This window comes from Ochlerotatus camptorhynchus, unplaced genomic scaffold (assembly GCF_037179485.1).
Source record: "Ochlerotatus camptorhynchus isolate MF236.1 unplaced genomic scaffold, CSIRO-AGI_Acam_v1.1 ptg000313l, whole genome shotgun sequence".
In the NCBI taxonomy this organism is placed as follows: Eukaryota; Metazoa; Arthropoda; class Insecta; order Diptera; family Culicidae; genus Ochlerotatus; species Ochlerotatus camptorhynchus.
The window spans coordinates 2,099,635-2,114,734 of NW_027040801.1; the positions used below are offsets into that span (position 1 = coordinate 2,099,635).

Below are 15,100 nucleotides of genomic sequence, written 5' to 3' on the forward strand. Positions count from 1 at the left end.
GAAATTGATTCCCAGGATGTCACTATTTTTTTTTTTATTATATCATTTTTTCATACCTGGTTGCGCCATTGGCTAGCAAACAATTATGCGAAATTTTATGGAATTTTGAGAGGCAACATTTGAAATAAGTTTATTTTCTCGCCATTTGGCGTGGATTTGATCATCACTAAGTTGCATTTCAAACTTCGTACATAAATTAGATCACCATGCCCGAGAAAATGCGAAGTGCTACCACAAATTCATTCATAAAAGATCTCCATCAATAATTTCCTTAAATCGCTATAATCATGTTTGTCGAACTTCTATGTTTGCGTTTGTGAAAATGATCTAAAGATACAACTCAATACAGCTCACAAACTCTACCTTCGTGGATGCCTGTTAAAGGCTTGTCAGCATTCGCAGTGCTGATCAAATGTTTATTTTAGCACTAGCAGTGCTGAATCTATTCCGCTCTCTACACGAGCAATGATACTCTATGCCCAAGGAAGTCGAGAATCGAACCCACCGCCACCTCTGGCTTGGTAATGCCGTGCCTTAACCGACTAGGCTGAATAAACCCAATTAAGGCTGTGTTCCATTTGGTGAATTTTCACTTGAATTTGACACTTCGAAAATAAATTATAATGTTGGAAAATCCCTCTGTTGTTGATCATCCGATTTTCGAAAAGATTTTTGTGAAAATTGATTCTTTGTCTGTCAGAAATAAGTCTGGTATAATAGCAGGTTTATTTGAAAATTTTCCATCTGTCAAATTTAAGTGAAAATTCAGCAAATGGAACACAACCTAAGGCTCTGGACTATGCTTACTATCTGGGTCTGGCAAAGACAAATCACAGTCACCTTCAGACTGCTGCGATGAAGTTCAAATTAATAAACAAAACAAATCAATGGGGAACTCTCGCGTGGCCAATGCACACTAAGAAAATTTCATAGATTGTTTTTATGTGTCCTACACATGAATTTTTGCAATGTGATCAACAAATGATATCTATGTGTCAGACACAACGTTAATATGTGTACACATAAAAGTCATATGTGACCACACATACTATTCATTTGACACATACATTTCATGTTTACTTCCGAGTGGATTCTGCTTATGTGTGGTAGCATGAAAATCATGTGGAATTTCACATGTTTTCGTCAATAAAAATGTGTAGAACTTTTTCAGTGTAACAACTACTGGAGCTTGATTTTTCGATGGTAATAGAAATTGTGAAACTACGAGAAGATTGTGTTCATGCACACACAAAGTGTACCGGTAAAACGGCACATGACCATGAAAACTATTTTGAAGTGGTTTTGTGAAAATTAACTTTTAGCGTTTCACTCAAAATTCAACACTTTTCATTTATTTCCTTCTTGCAACAGCAAGAAAACTGGTTCGAAAACCACTACGTCTTTGTCAGACCCAGGTTACTATGGTAGATAAAATGTTAATCATTCAGCTTAACCTATTAAATGCCTACTTGCAGATGCAATGAAAATTGTTAAAAATTACAGTTTACTGAGCAAAAATTGGGTCAAAAATAACAAATCTGTGATTTGATTTAAGGGAGATTAGGATTGTTGATGTTCTGTTCAGTGATGGAATTTTCTTTCCCATCAAGATAAAATAAAATCGGTTTTACGTACACTATGAAAATAGACGAAAATTCATAAACAAGTCTGAGACTGAAATAATTTTATAAGTAGTTGGTGTTCTAATACCTGAAGTACGAAATTTCAAGAATCATCAATAAAACACATACCGATACCGAACACTCAAAGCACGTCTAGATAATGTATTACATAATACACTGTGTGTCAAGTGTGTCACACGAACCCACTCGAATACATCTCATCAAATATTCATCACTTTCAGTTACAAATTTTCTATCATTCTATTGTGTCATCAAAACGCTTTCACCACCGAAATTTCATCCACCTCCTCTTTAGCACCTTCACCACGTTGGCGGCAGACGAGCGCAGAGTTCGAATCTCATTAGCACTTGCTATCAGGCCTGCCAAACACCACACAGACGGCCCTAATCTCTCAGATAGGTTTCACAATTATGATTTCATCCGTCATTAGCACCTTGTCCTGTGTCGGATTGAGCAATGCTTTCGACATTTCGACAGTCGGTCGCACACACGAAGCATAATCCCTTCGATTGTTCTCTGCCTGGCAGCACACTGAACATCATTGTTGCCGCCGCACATAAGCCATCAGTTTTGCGCACCGTGGAAGGGCTCGGAAGAATGCTGGTCCACACTCCCCAGCCAGAAGTAGTACCAATCCCACCGATCACGACTCCAACTCCCCTGCGTCCATATTTGTATAGGTTAATAGAATAAGCCAGTCGCCTCCACCGTGGCCACCCTCATCGTCGTCGCGCCTTCTTGTCCTATTCCTATTGGAGAGCATCACACCGGTTGAGCTTTCTTCCCCTCCTCGTGAGCCCACTGATCTGTGTTCCTACCTTCGCTCGATCAACCTGATCGGAACGGAGTGGCAAACAGGCGACGACGACGACGACGACGAAGACAACGACCACTGAGACGGATAGGAACAAACAAGAAACGAAGGAAACACTTCGCTCCCTCGCCAACATATCCAAAGCGGAAAACAGGTATAAGCACTACAGTATGAATCCCGCTTCGATATACTTCTTCATTCGGTTCATTTGCATCGTTTCCACTTACTTTTTGTTTTGTATGATCAATTTCACGAATATCAACGACCGCAGCGCCACACTCTTTTTCGCGTTAATCCAGTCATGAATTGCTCTTCACACCGTGTAAAATTATCGCCAGCCGTAAGGATGTCCTCCTTTCACTCGCCGTGATCGAACGAATCCACTCCGTCGGTGATCCACCAGAGATGAAAAAAAAATAACAAGTTTCTACCATCCACCGAAACCGGATTCGCGCAATTTAACACACTCCCTCTCTCCTTCTATCTCACGGTCCCGTCGGAAACGTACAAACGCAGACTACCTGTGTGAGATATACGATCTTCACTCCTCGACGGCGCTCAACTCACTGACTGCGGGTTGGTCGTGATTTTCCTTTCCACTATACGGCATTCAGCAGAACCACCTACCCGCGGTCACTCGTCACGGCACTCACCCCGCACTCACCAGAGCATAAGCGTGGAAAATTATGTTTACAACATAGCACACAGGTGTCACTCTCGCTTATATGCTGACGGACGATCGAGTTGACAACACACGCAGTTGAGAATGGAGAGAACGGAGTGAGAGGCTCTCACAGCGATCGCCACTCACGAGAGAATGCAAGCGGAGTGATCATGAATGAAAATACGTGCGAGCTTGGAGGTGGTCGTTGCATTCACGACCGGTGAAAAGACAGAGCACACCAATACCGATGTACAGTCGGATATGTTTTCACAGGTGGCTGATCGTAAGGACGGTATGCGGTTGGTAGTTACTTTGAAAATTGGTTTTTAGATATTTTCATCAGGATAATCTTTTCAATCTTTGAGGGTTCAAAAAATCGGCTGACCTTGTAACAATTTAAGATAGTCTTGACGACCATGATTTAAAGTTAAAAAATCTAAAACCACGATAAAAATTGGCATAATGCTAAACTTTATGACCAGGGTTTCGTTGCGAAATGAATTCTAATTTTTCGTCGAGTGGGTAGAAAAGAAGAAAAATTGGCTAATCGTTTCGCTTTTGGACCAAAGGCCTTTAGGCCAGTGCTGTCATGGTATATTGAGAGCATATCAAATCCTCAAGCGACTGTCATTTTAATTTGGGAATGCACACACGATTAAGTTCCCTTTAACCGATTCAATCCTACGGGGCCATATATGACCCCTACACGAAATCAGCAGTCAAAAATAATTGTTTAAAGATAATGAAAACGGAGCAACCCGGCACAACCGTTTTAAATCGCAGCAGTCTGCTAGCGGAATTCCGCAGTTCAAAGGTGGACCGGATTGCCAACACTGGAGCTTCAGGATCAAGACGCACTTGGATTCGGTCGGCGTCCTGAATAATCTGACGGAGAACGAACCAGTAGCGGCGAGGGAAAAGGTCAAGTTTCAAGAGGCAGATCGCAAGGCGAAGGCGTTGATCGTTAGTTTCCTGGCCAACGAATGTTTGGAGCTCATGTGGGAGAAGTCGACGGCCAAGGAAATGTGGGCAGCCCTCAAAGCTACATTCACAACCAAGTCTATAGAATCGCAGCATCTGATCCGGAAGCAACTCAACCGATTGAAGTTGAAGGAAGGTGATCCAATGAAGCCACATCTACTCGAGGGGGGCGACTCTATCTACGATGCAGAAAAGATTGTGTTTTACTATGGCTAGCTGCACGCACGCTGAGTAGATAGAAGGAAGATTTATGTCGATTTTGAAGATTTCCTGCAAAAAGATGAAGCACGATGCAAGTAGATGCGAGAAATGAAAGATGATTTTTCGAAGATTGATTCGCTAGTGTGAGATTTTTTGAGCATCTAGAATTGAGATTTAGATGTGTCGCCCCTCTCGCATCTACTGGCGTTTGACGATTTTGTCCGACAGATGAAGACGAAGATAGAGGAAACTGACCTGCTGGTGCTGCTGTTCCAGACTCCTACGACCCACTGGTTGCCGCTCTGGAAAACATTCCGGAGCAAGATATGAAAATCGAAGTCGTTAAGCAGCGGTTGTTGGCTCAAGGCATGAAGCGTCAAGAGTTAAATGGAGAAGTTGGCGAGGTCGAAGGGGTCGCTTTTTCCGGTGACAAAACGAAGAAACCCTTCAAGTTTCCGGGTAAGCGTGGTCACCTCAAGAAGGACAATCGACCGAAGGTCGGTGGTGAAGCTAACTCGTCGGCCAACGAGGTGGACAGTCAGCAGAAAGTGGTAAGTTTTGTGGTGAGCCGGGGCAACGCCAAGAAGAAGAGTGACAAGCTCGTGTTCAAGCTCGACTCGGGATCCAGTAAGCACCTTATCAATGATAGCGAAGCGTTTTTCGAAAGTCCGAAAACTGAAGCAGCCCATCGTGATCAACGTGGCAAAGGAAGGTCAATCCATTCTTGCGAAGACGGTCGGTGAAATCCAAGGCAACAGCAAAAAACAAGTTCCCATTGCACATGAAAGAAGTGCTGTTCATCCCAGAGTTGCGCGACAATTTGATTTCCGCGAAGAAGCTCGTCACGGCCGACGTGCAGGTGAGCTTCGTCGGTAAGATCGCAAGATCGGGGAAATGCCACCGCATAGCTGAGATGTGGCCTCTATGAGCTGGAGATTAACCTAAAAGGTCTAACCGCAAACTTGTGCAAGTCAGAGACAGATGAGCTCTGGCACCGGTGGCTCGGACACTTGAGCGAGCAAGGAATGAAGGCCATGGCATGGGAAGCAATGCCGCGACCCTTTTAGCAGAACTCGTGATCGAGCGACCAGGCTTTTGGAAAGGATCCACTCGGACATGTGTGGTCCTATCGACCCCGCTGCTTGGGACGGATCCCGATACTTCACGAGCTCCATAGATGACCATACCTACTTTTCGGTTCTGTACATGATGCGGACGAAGTCCGAGGTCTTCAGCATGTTCCTGGAATATGAGGCCATGGCGACGGTGAAGTTCGGCTTGAAGAAACTCCACCTACGCTCGGATACCCGATCAGCAGCGCAAAAAGCTTGACGCGAGAAGCCGGGAGACTGTGATGGTTGGCTTTGCTCCAAATGGCTACCGACTGTGGGACCGGCACGGCAGGAAAATTATTATTGCTCGTGACGTGAAGTGCGACGAATCCTGCTGAAGTGTCCCGAGAAGAAGGATTCCTCACTGGTCGTGTATTTCCCTCCCAAGGTGATCACGGCACTGAGGATGGAACACCCAACCACACCGAGGAAATCGAACCGGATGCTGATCACGATCACGACGCGACTGACGAGACTGTAGACACCACCAAAACCGGGGTGCTCCTTTCACAACCATAACAGCACGATTTCAAGGATGAGGGTCAACCGTTGCTGAGGCACAGTTTGTCAATTTCTTTACTGGTTACGGAGCTGCCGGTCCATGCATTACAGATGTTTCAAACTGCCACAACGATATCGAGGACCGAGACGACCGTACCCATTGGCCATTCGAGAGGAACTGGATTCGATGGAGACGAACCGAGTATGGAAGCTATAACGTTGTCCCCAGGGTGTCAAACCTTCTTCTTCTTCTTCTTCGCATTTCAAGCTTATTGCATATCGCATATTAGCATATTGCGTGCTCTCAACTTAGTGTTCTAGATGCACTTACACAGTTATTAATTGAGAGCTTTCGATGCCTGTACCATTTTTGCATTGGTATAATTGGGTGGCAAGTCCAATCATACTTCTATGCCCAGGGAAGTCGAGAAATTTTCCAACCCGAAAAATTCCTAGACCGGACCGGGAATCGAACTCAGCCACCTCCAGCATGGTTTTGCTTTGTAATGGGTGTTTCGTGTGAAGCAGAACGGAAACGGCAAGGAAGTTCGCTACAAGGCTCGTTTGGTGGTGAAAGGGTACCTGCAGCGTCAGGGCATCTATTATGAAGAAACCTACGCTCCCGTCGCGAAATTGACCACCATCCGTACTGTTCTAGTTGTCGGCGTCGATTCCTGTTCCACCAGATGGACGTCAAGACGGCGTTCTTTTATGGTGACCTGAAGCAAGACATCTATGTGGTGGTATCGGACCGAGTAGAAGCTGATCGAGGCATAGTGTGCAAGCTACAGAAGTCCCTGTACGGATTAAAGCAGTCTCCCCCGCTGCTGGAATAAGCGGCTGAATGGACAGTTGCTCAAGATGGGATTCACCAGGTCATGCCACGACTACTGCTTGTATACGAGATGCACACCAGGGGATGAGCTGATCATCATCATTTAAGTCGACGACCTATTTATCGCTGGAAGGAAGAAGTAACTCTCTGTCGTATTCAAGATGACTGACTGCGGCGAGGTGAACTACTTCTTGGGCATGAAGCTGATGTACAACCGAGAGGAAGAAACGCTTCAGCAATGAGGATCCTGCAGCGATTCGGAATGGTCATCTGAAACCCGTGTAAATCTCCGATGGAAAAAGGGCTCCAACTGAAGCGGGACGGACCAGCGACGAACGAACCGTAAATAGAGCTGTTGGAAAGCATGATGTACACCATGTTGTGTGTGCGCCCGGACATTTGCTAACCGGTAAGCTACATGGGACGTTTTCAGCAGAATCCAGCCGATCAGCACTGGCAGGCGTTGAAGCGGATCTAACGCTACCTGCAAGGGACGCAGGACCAAAAATTCATTAGCTGCTTCTTGTTCAAGGTCTTCGGAGCAACCGTGTCATGGTCGAGCAAGAAGCAAACGACGGTGGCAAAAGCTTCAAAAAAATCATGAGGGACGATATCGAAACCATTACAAATTTCTGTTCAAAAATCGTTTGATTGTCACTATGAAGCTGAACTACCACCGACGAACCTACAAGATGCAGGAGAACAGGCTGAACTTAAGCAAAGTTCTGCATACTTTAGGGGCGTTATGTGAACTACAGAATATGTTTGCAAACTTCACGGAAATTCTGCGCACTTGAGAAAACTTCTGCAAACACATGGAAGTTAAACGAACTCCAGGAAAGGTCTACGAACTTCAATTAAATTCTTCGAAGTTAAGGAACATGTTGTGAACTTCAATAAAGTTCTGCGAACACCAGGAAATTCTTGCAAATTCTAGCGAAACAAAGAATTTCAACCTGCAGAGAAGTTCATTGAACTTCAGGGAAGCTCTGTGAAATTCAGGAAAATTCTGCTTACTTTCAAGACACGCTTCGAACTCCAGAGAAGTTCTTCAAACTTTAGGAAAAGTACTGCAAACTTCAGGAAAATACTTCGAAATTTATGCGACTTTTTGCGAGTTTAAATGTCATCCTAGTAAGTTCCACGTACTTGAAGAGAGTTTTTTTTTATAATGCTCCAGGCTCATTTGCCGTAGCTTTGCGGAGCCGATATTCTTTGTTTGGATTACAAGATTTCTTAAAACTAACGTAAGTAAAGCGGGGGCCGATTACTCGCGGCTATCTCGAGGTTAGGGGTAACAAATTGTAACAAATTGATGGCAGGGTAGGGATTAAGAACACAAGGATTGGAGAGCAATGTGCTTACTTGAAGAGAGTTATGTGAACTCTAGCAAAATTATTTGAACCTCAGAATCAGATAATTTCATCAATCGTCAGTGAAGTGCATGCCCCCCTTTAAGATCAGCTACTATTAGCACTGTTTGAACTACAAGTTTAGAAAATCTGAATCTTAATCTGAGAATAAGGAAACCTTTTTATGACCGAAAAGTGTAGGAGTGTGCTGAAACTATAAGAGAATGGTTTTCTTACCCAAAATAACAAATCTAGGGCTTGGTCCTTGAAAAATTATTGTGGGCCAGCGTAATTGAACAATCAATCAAGTGAACCTTTAGAAAAACATAAATTTTGTGATAGCTCGTATATTTTCCAAACGTTTGATTGAATCTCATTGTCCTCTTTTGATGATTAAAAATATGGGCATTGTCCTCCTTTTTATCTAAAACAAACGTAAAATGTCCATCTTTTCAAATTTTGGATATGGTAAATGAACATTTCAAAAGGTCCCATCTGCTTTGATCGGTTCTCTTCATTGAATTTTTGATTCATTGATAACTCAGCTTCAACATAATTCCTTGTTGTGATCGATGATTTGGACGCTATAGATAAGAACAGCCTTTATCAAACTAGGGGAAATGACGGCTTCGGCATAACAGACCATTTTCGGCAACACAAATTGAAACACTATTTTCACTGGATTTTCTTATGAAAACACTTCACTGAATGCATGCAAACGATTCTTTATGCTTTCAGCTTCAATTTGACTATATTTTTACCACTGAGAAAAAGCAATCTAGCAAGGTTTTCTTGAAATGCAACACACGCACTACAAATTGTAGCTGATTTTGAGTTGCCGATAATAGAACAGCAGATTTACATGCAGTTCAAATGGAACGGTTGCCGAAGAAAAACTGGTTGCCGACAATACTCGCTCTCAGTAGCGAAGATTGGAACTTTGTAAAAGCGTTTCAAAACAGTTTTTGACAATTCTTTCGACTGAACTTGGTAGAGCAGCTGGCAGCAAAAGATTGTAAACAAACCAATACTGCATATGTGTGCGTTCCTTAGAGAAAAAGGCTATAGAAAGAAGGTCGCTGCTTAGGTTGCCGAGAATACGTAAATTCCCCTGTGTGACAAAGGTAGCACAAAATCTGTTTGCACAGCCGTGGTTATCAAAAGAGGGAGTCGACGAAGATAATCGATCAAAACATATAGGACCTTTTGAAATGTTCATCTAGAGTTACCACATACAAACAATGACCCGAATGATACAGCTATTCCAAGAATAATTTGAATGATACCCCGAACACTTTTTATTGTGTTTGCATTTTAAGTTCAAAGATGATTTCTAGGTAGGCAATTAAATACCCAACTGTTTGAAACCAATCGATCAAACGATCCGTCATCAGCCTACCGAGCCATCAGCTCTTTTGAGTAACGAATTTAACCTTTCGGGTCATATCATCACCCGGTCGCCAAGTTTGAATAAAACTCGGCTCGCCCACTAAATAATGCAAATGATCAATTATCTAACTGAAGAACACTGAATACCGCACTCACTCTCTCTCTCTCTCTTTCTTGCGCGACAATTCATTCCCTCTCAGCAGCCTCGTCCAACTGAGTTCCTTCAGCACTCAATCTCGAAACGACGAGGTGAAGGATGACTGCATCAGGCTGCTGCCATATTTCCATATCATCCACACTACAGTAATCAATCCATTTATGCTACTTCTCGGCTGACCTCTTACTAATTGAGCTGATTTTCTGTAGATAACTAGTTCATGGTTCACACTAATCACATGCAAAAAAATCAGCGCAATTGGTTGAAGCACAGCCATCGCATAATTGGAGGGATTACTGTACATCATATTCGATATCGCCGCCGTCGTCGTCGTCGTCGCATCACTCACCAACGCTCATGGTCCGGGGACACAAGAGAACCGCGCCAATCAACATTTCACCCACCTGAAGAAGCGTCAACGACGACGACGACGACGGAGAAAACATGTCCACGTTTGCACAACATTGCGACACGCAGTGAGAAAGATCGCGAATCATCGCCGCACGGGCGCGACCGAGGGGGTCGCTTTTTGCGCAACATTGTGCAAAATAGCGTTCCGCGAGTTTAATCGATCGGAAAAAAATCACACACATCCGGATCGCCAGCATGAACTGTGAACCGATCGGTGTCCGTCGGCATCCACTATGAATCAAAACCAGGGCGACCTGTTTCCGTGCTAAAACTGGATGAAAAACAAGTTTACAGGCAGCGCAGATATAAATGGGAGAAAACACGCACAGCTCGTTCGCGGAGACCGGAAACCAGCTGCCGATATGATCACCAACATCATCATCATCATCATCGGTGGCTGCATTGCTTGGGTTAATGCTAGTTGCTGGCTCACACTAGTGCTGGCTCACAATGCTGATTGACCATAATTGGCTTGTTTAATTTTGAATAATATTTCAAAGAACTTCGTTTTCTGAGCAAAACGATATTTTTTCGATCCCATAGACTTTCAGCTCGATCTTAAAAATTAAGATTTAAAGCAAAATAATAACTTCACTGTTTGACACTAAACTTACAAATTGACAGCTCGCTCCCATACAAAGTCCCACCGAGGGGTGCCGAGATGGTGATTTTTGCTAATGTAATCGTATTTATTTAAAATAGTTCCAGTGTACCAAATTTGATGGCATTTTGGGTTTCGGTTCCATTTTTAATGCAGATTATGGATATGCATTTATCTCAAGGGGTAAACAACCCACCTTAATACCCACCCAATTGGGTTGCTTAGGGGTATTGAGATAACAACATATTCGTAATATGCATTAAAAATAGAACCAAAATCCAGAATTTCATCCGTTTTGGTGCACTGGAACTATTTTAAATAAATGCGATTACATAAACCCAAATCACCATCTTAGCGCCCCTCGGTGGGACTTTGTATGGGAGCGAACTGTGAACTAATAGCTTTAGTGTGAAAACTTAATAATTCAAATCTTGATTTAAAAATCGATACAAATGTCTATGGAATCGCGGAAAATATCGTTGTGCTCAGAAAACGAAGCTCTTTTAAATGATGTATGAAAACCGGCATGTTTTTCGAAATTAAACAACGCAATCGATGTAAACCGGCCAAGTTTGCTGCAACATAAATCAGCTGCGAAAAACTGTTTACATCATGCTGATAACCTTTTTTTTGTGAATGACAAACTCACCAGCACAAGTGTAAACAGGGCATTAAGGAGGGTGAGCAGAGTTGGTAACCTGCCTGGAAGTGTCGGACCCGCCTGCTCTCTACACCAGACCAGTAGTAGCAGTTGACAAGTGGTAAGTGCAGCGTGGAACTAAACAACTGTGCTATTTACTGTTTTTTTTTATCGCTATCGTTGGTGCATGTTTTTGTGTCATTTTTGTTGCTGGATCAACGGCTTTGGACTGAATGACGATTGGAAACAGGTTGTGGTGCTTTCCCTTGACGGCGTTTCCGAATGGGTTTGGCTTTGGTAAATCCGAACAATGATCAGCGCTTGAGGTATAGTTAGTAAAATTTGTAGGATTTATGAAGGCTACAATATACAACATAACAGAAATTTCCACCCAGATCGGTCAAAACTGAACCTACCCAAAAATACGTAAACTGTGTTGTGAGTGACAAGTTGATAAATGAACAGCGTCGATCGGATTAATGTCAATGTTGTTCATTTGTCAGGTTCAGTTTTGACCGATCTGGGTGGATTGTACCCAAATTTGGGTAGTTTTGAAATAGCGTGTAGGAAATTAAATCAAGCTGAGCATTGCATTAGGTCCTAAGTAACATTGACAGATTCTCTTCTTCGACTTTCTCTTTGTATCCCAGCGGCAATGTAAAGATAGTCCCAGGTATTTTCAGCACACAGATCAATAATAGAAGCTTTCATCAAGCACAAACACAACAAGAAACGGTTAGGTGCTCAAGTTATTAACGAAAGTCGATGAAGAGAATCGATTTATGTTACTTAGGACCTAATGCAATGGTCAGCATGAAATGAGCTTTTTTCAGATAAAAGTTCAACAAATTGGGTTCTACAGTCAACTGTATATATCAGGATGATCTAAATCTCTTTATTTCGTTTATTTGATAACTTTCTAGAGATGTTCTTGTGGAACATTTTATACGCCCAAAAACTCTGGAACCTTGGCCAGCGTTGCCAGATATACCGATTATTTAACTTGATACCGATAAACAGATAAGGTTTCTCAGAATAAAGATTTTTGAGATTTTATACCAATTTAAACCGATTTTTTAATAATCAACCTGCTGGTGCTGAACTGTCAGAGGAAGGTACTGTGAGAGATTTTTATGTTTAAGAATATTTAAAAAAAACTTAAACCTTCGAAATGCTTCTAAAATGTCTTATGATTGATACTCTTTCGCCTAATGTTTCCATTTCCTCGCTGGTTTTTCTACCCATTTTTAAACACTTTTTTAATTTTTTATTGAAAATTACTAAAAACAAATTACTTTTTTTTTCAGAATTACTTTACTTTTCTAAACAACCTTGTTTTAGACGTAATTTCGTTCAGAAGAGAGGTTTTAGTGCTACATTTTATTGAAAATATCAAATTCGCCATTTTGAAAAAAAAAATACAAAATTCAAAATGGCTAATTTTTTGCAAAAAATGGAATGATTGCCCATAATACACAATTATGTAAAGTTTTATGCAAATCGGAGAACGTCGAGCCTTAAATTTTATTTTGCTGTTTGTTTTGACTTAAATCGTGTTCATTTCTTCTTTCATTGTCAAATGAACTTACTTTTGCATTGAAGCGAAGCTGTTCGATCCAAATTCGCGCCGTTTTTATGACTTTTGTTGATTGTTCACCCGGTTCATTTAAGCGTATGCGCATAACGGGTGTTCAATAAAAAATGAGGTTGATTTCAGTGCCGTACAGCGCTCTTGTGAGAGCATCGCGACTAAGTTGCGTCGTACGGCCGACCAGGGCCCCTTCTCCAATATGCATTGACATTTTTTTGAAGAATAAACATTATGTTTTTAATAAAAAATACTGACTTCGTTGAAATTTTTTTTTACTAGCTGTATGACTGAACAAATGGTGAGTCGACAAACTGGAAGGAGTGTTGTCCCAACAGCTCTGGTCCTCACAAGTTCCTACCTCACGCTTCCACGGGCCAGACCTTTTGGCTCGTGAACTGCAAAAAGTGAATGTGAGCGTAGCTGCTACTCAGGAAGTACGGTGGCCTAGATCCGGAGAACGTGAATTCCGGGCGGTGGATCCCATCGCCAACACTTCCTTCAAGTATCATATCTATCACAGCGGTGGCGATAGGGCAGAACATGGAGTAGGGTTCATAGTGATCGGGAAGCAGATGAAGCGTGTTATGCGGTGGAGACCGGTAAGCGACCGCATATGTGTATTAAGGATTCGGGGCAAATTCTTCAACTACAGCCTGATCAACATCTATGCGCCAACCAACGATAAATCCGATGACGTGAAGGACGCGTTTTATGACAGTCTCGATAAAACTTATGATGAGTGCCCAAAACACGACGTGAAGATTGTAATCGGAGATGCAAATGCGCAGGTCGGGAGGGAAGATTTCTTTCGTCCAATCATTGGTACAGAGAGCCTACATACAGTAACCAATGATAACGGCCTGAAACTGATAAACTTCGCCGCTGCTAAAGGTATGGCCATCAGTAGCACCTACTTTGCACGCAAGAATATCCGAAAGCACACCTGGAGACACCCAAATGGCGAAACTTGCACCCAGATCGATCACATGTTGGTGGATGGCCGGCACTTCTCAGATGTCATTGATGTAAGGACTTTTAGGGGGCCTAACATTGACTCAGATCATTATCTTGTTGTCTGCAAAATTCGTTGCGAATTCAACGAACCGGAGATCGATGCGTTTCAATATCCATCGCTTGTCAGTAGAAGGTGTTGCTGCAGAGTACCGCCAGAAGCTTGATGAGCGGATTAGCGAAATCAACGTGAACGAGGACCTCAACAATCTGTGGAACACAATCCACGGAGCGGTGAACACAACAGCACAAGAAGTGATAGGTACAGCTCAAAGACGACCACGTAATGGCTGGTTTGATGAGGAGTGCCAGAGGTTGACGGATGAGAAGAACGTTGCCAGAAGCCGGATGTTAGTGTCTGGTACCCGGCTGAACAGAGAGCGGTACAAGGTAGCAAGGGCAGCTGAGAAACGAACCCACCGCAGAAAGAAAAGGCAATACGAAGAACGCGTGATTGCTGAGGCGCAAGAAAGTATGGAACAGAACGATATGCGAAGGTTCTACGCGACTGTCAATGGTGTGCGGAGTAAAACAGCGCCATCTCCCGCCATGTGCAATGACCTTGAGGGGAATTTGCTGACAGATAAAACAATGGTGGCTGCCAGGTGGAAAGAACATTTTGAGACATTGTTGAATGGAGAGAGTGAGGGAGTATCGAGGAACAGAGTAAACATCGCAGACGACGATCAAGCTGTGGAGCCTCCAACGCTAGACGAGGTTGAAAAGGCAATACGTGGGCTGAAAAACAATAAGGCTGCTGGGAAGGACGAGCTCCCGGCCGAACTTTTCAAACACGGAAGTGAGCAGCTGCATCAAGCAATCCACCGTATTCTAACGAAGATATGGGGGACGAAGAACTACCTGCTAGCTGGTTGGATGGCCTCATTTGCCCATTATTCAAAAAAGTGCACAGACTCGAGTGCGCCAATTATCGAGGAATAACTCTTCTGAATTTGGCGTACAAAATACTGTCACGCGTTCTGTTTAACAGATTGAGACCGCTTGAGGAGTCCTTCGTCGGTGAATACCAGGCTGGTTTTCGTGAGGGCCGATCAACGACGGATCAAATGTTTACCCTGCGTCAAATCCTTGATAAATTCCGGGAGTACAACTTGCAGACTCACCATCTGTTTATTGATTTCAAAGCAGCATACGATTCAGTGAAGAGAAATGAGCTTTGGCAGATTATGCTAGAA

At 43.0% G+C, this 15,100-nt stretch overlaps 1 protein-coding gene across 4 annotated transcripts in view; it reads right to left on the reverse strand.

Annotated features, from left to right (window-relative positions):
• mgl (megalin) overlaps nt 1–15,100 on the reverse strand; it is a 208,828-nt gene that overhangs the window by 144,256 nt on the left and 49,472 nt on the right. Inside the window, exon 1 of one of the 4 annotated variants that reach the window (XM_065229284.1) lies at nt 2,686–3,016. The exons of 2 other annotated variants lie outside the window; for them this stretch is intronic. The gene's annotated coding sequence lies outside the window, so the exon portion shown is untranslated. Of the gene's footprint in view, nt 1–2,685; nt 3,017–15,100 lie in introns of those variants that run through there. One more of the 4 variants, XM_065229287.1, reaches the window with a different exon arrangement.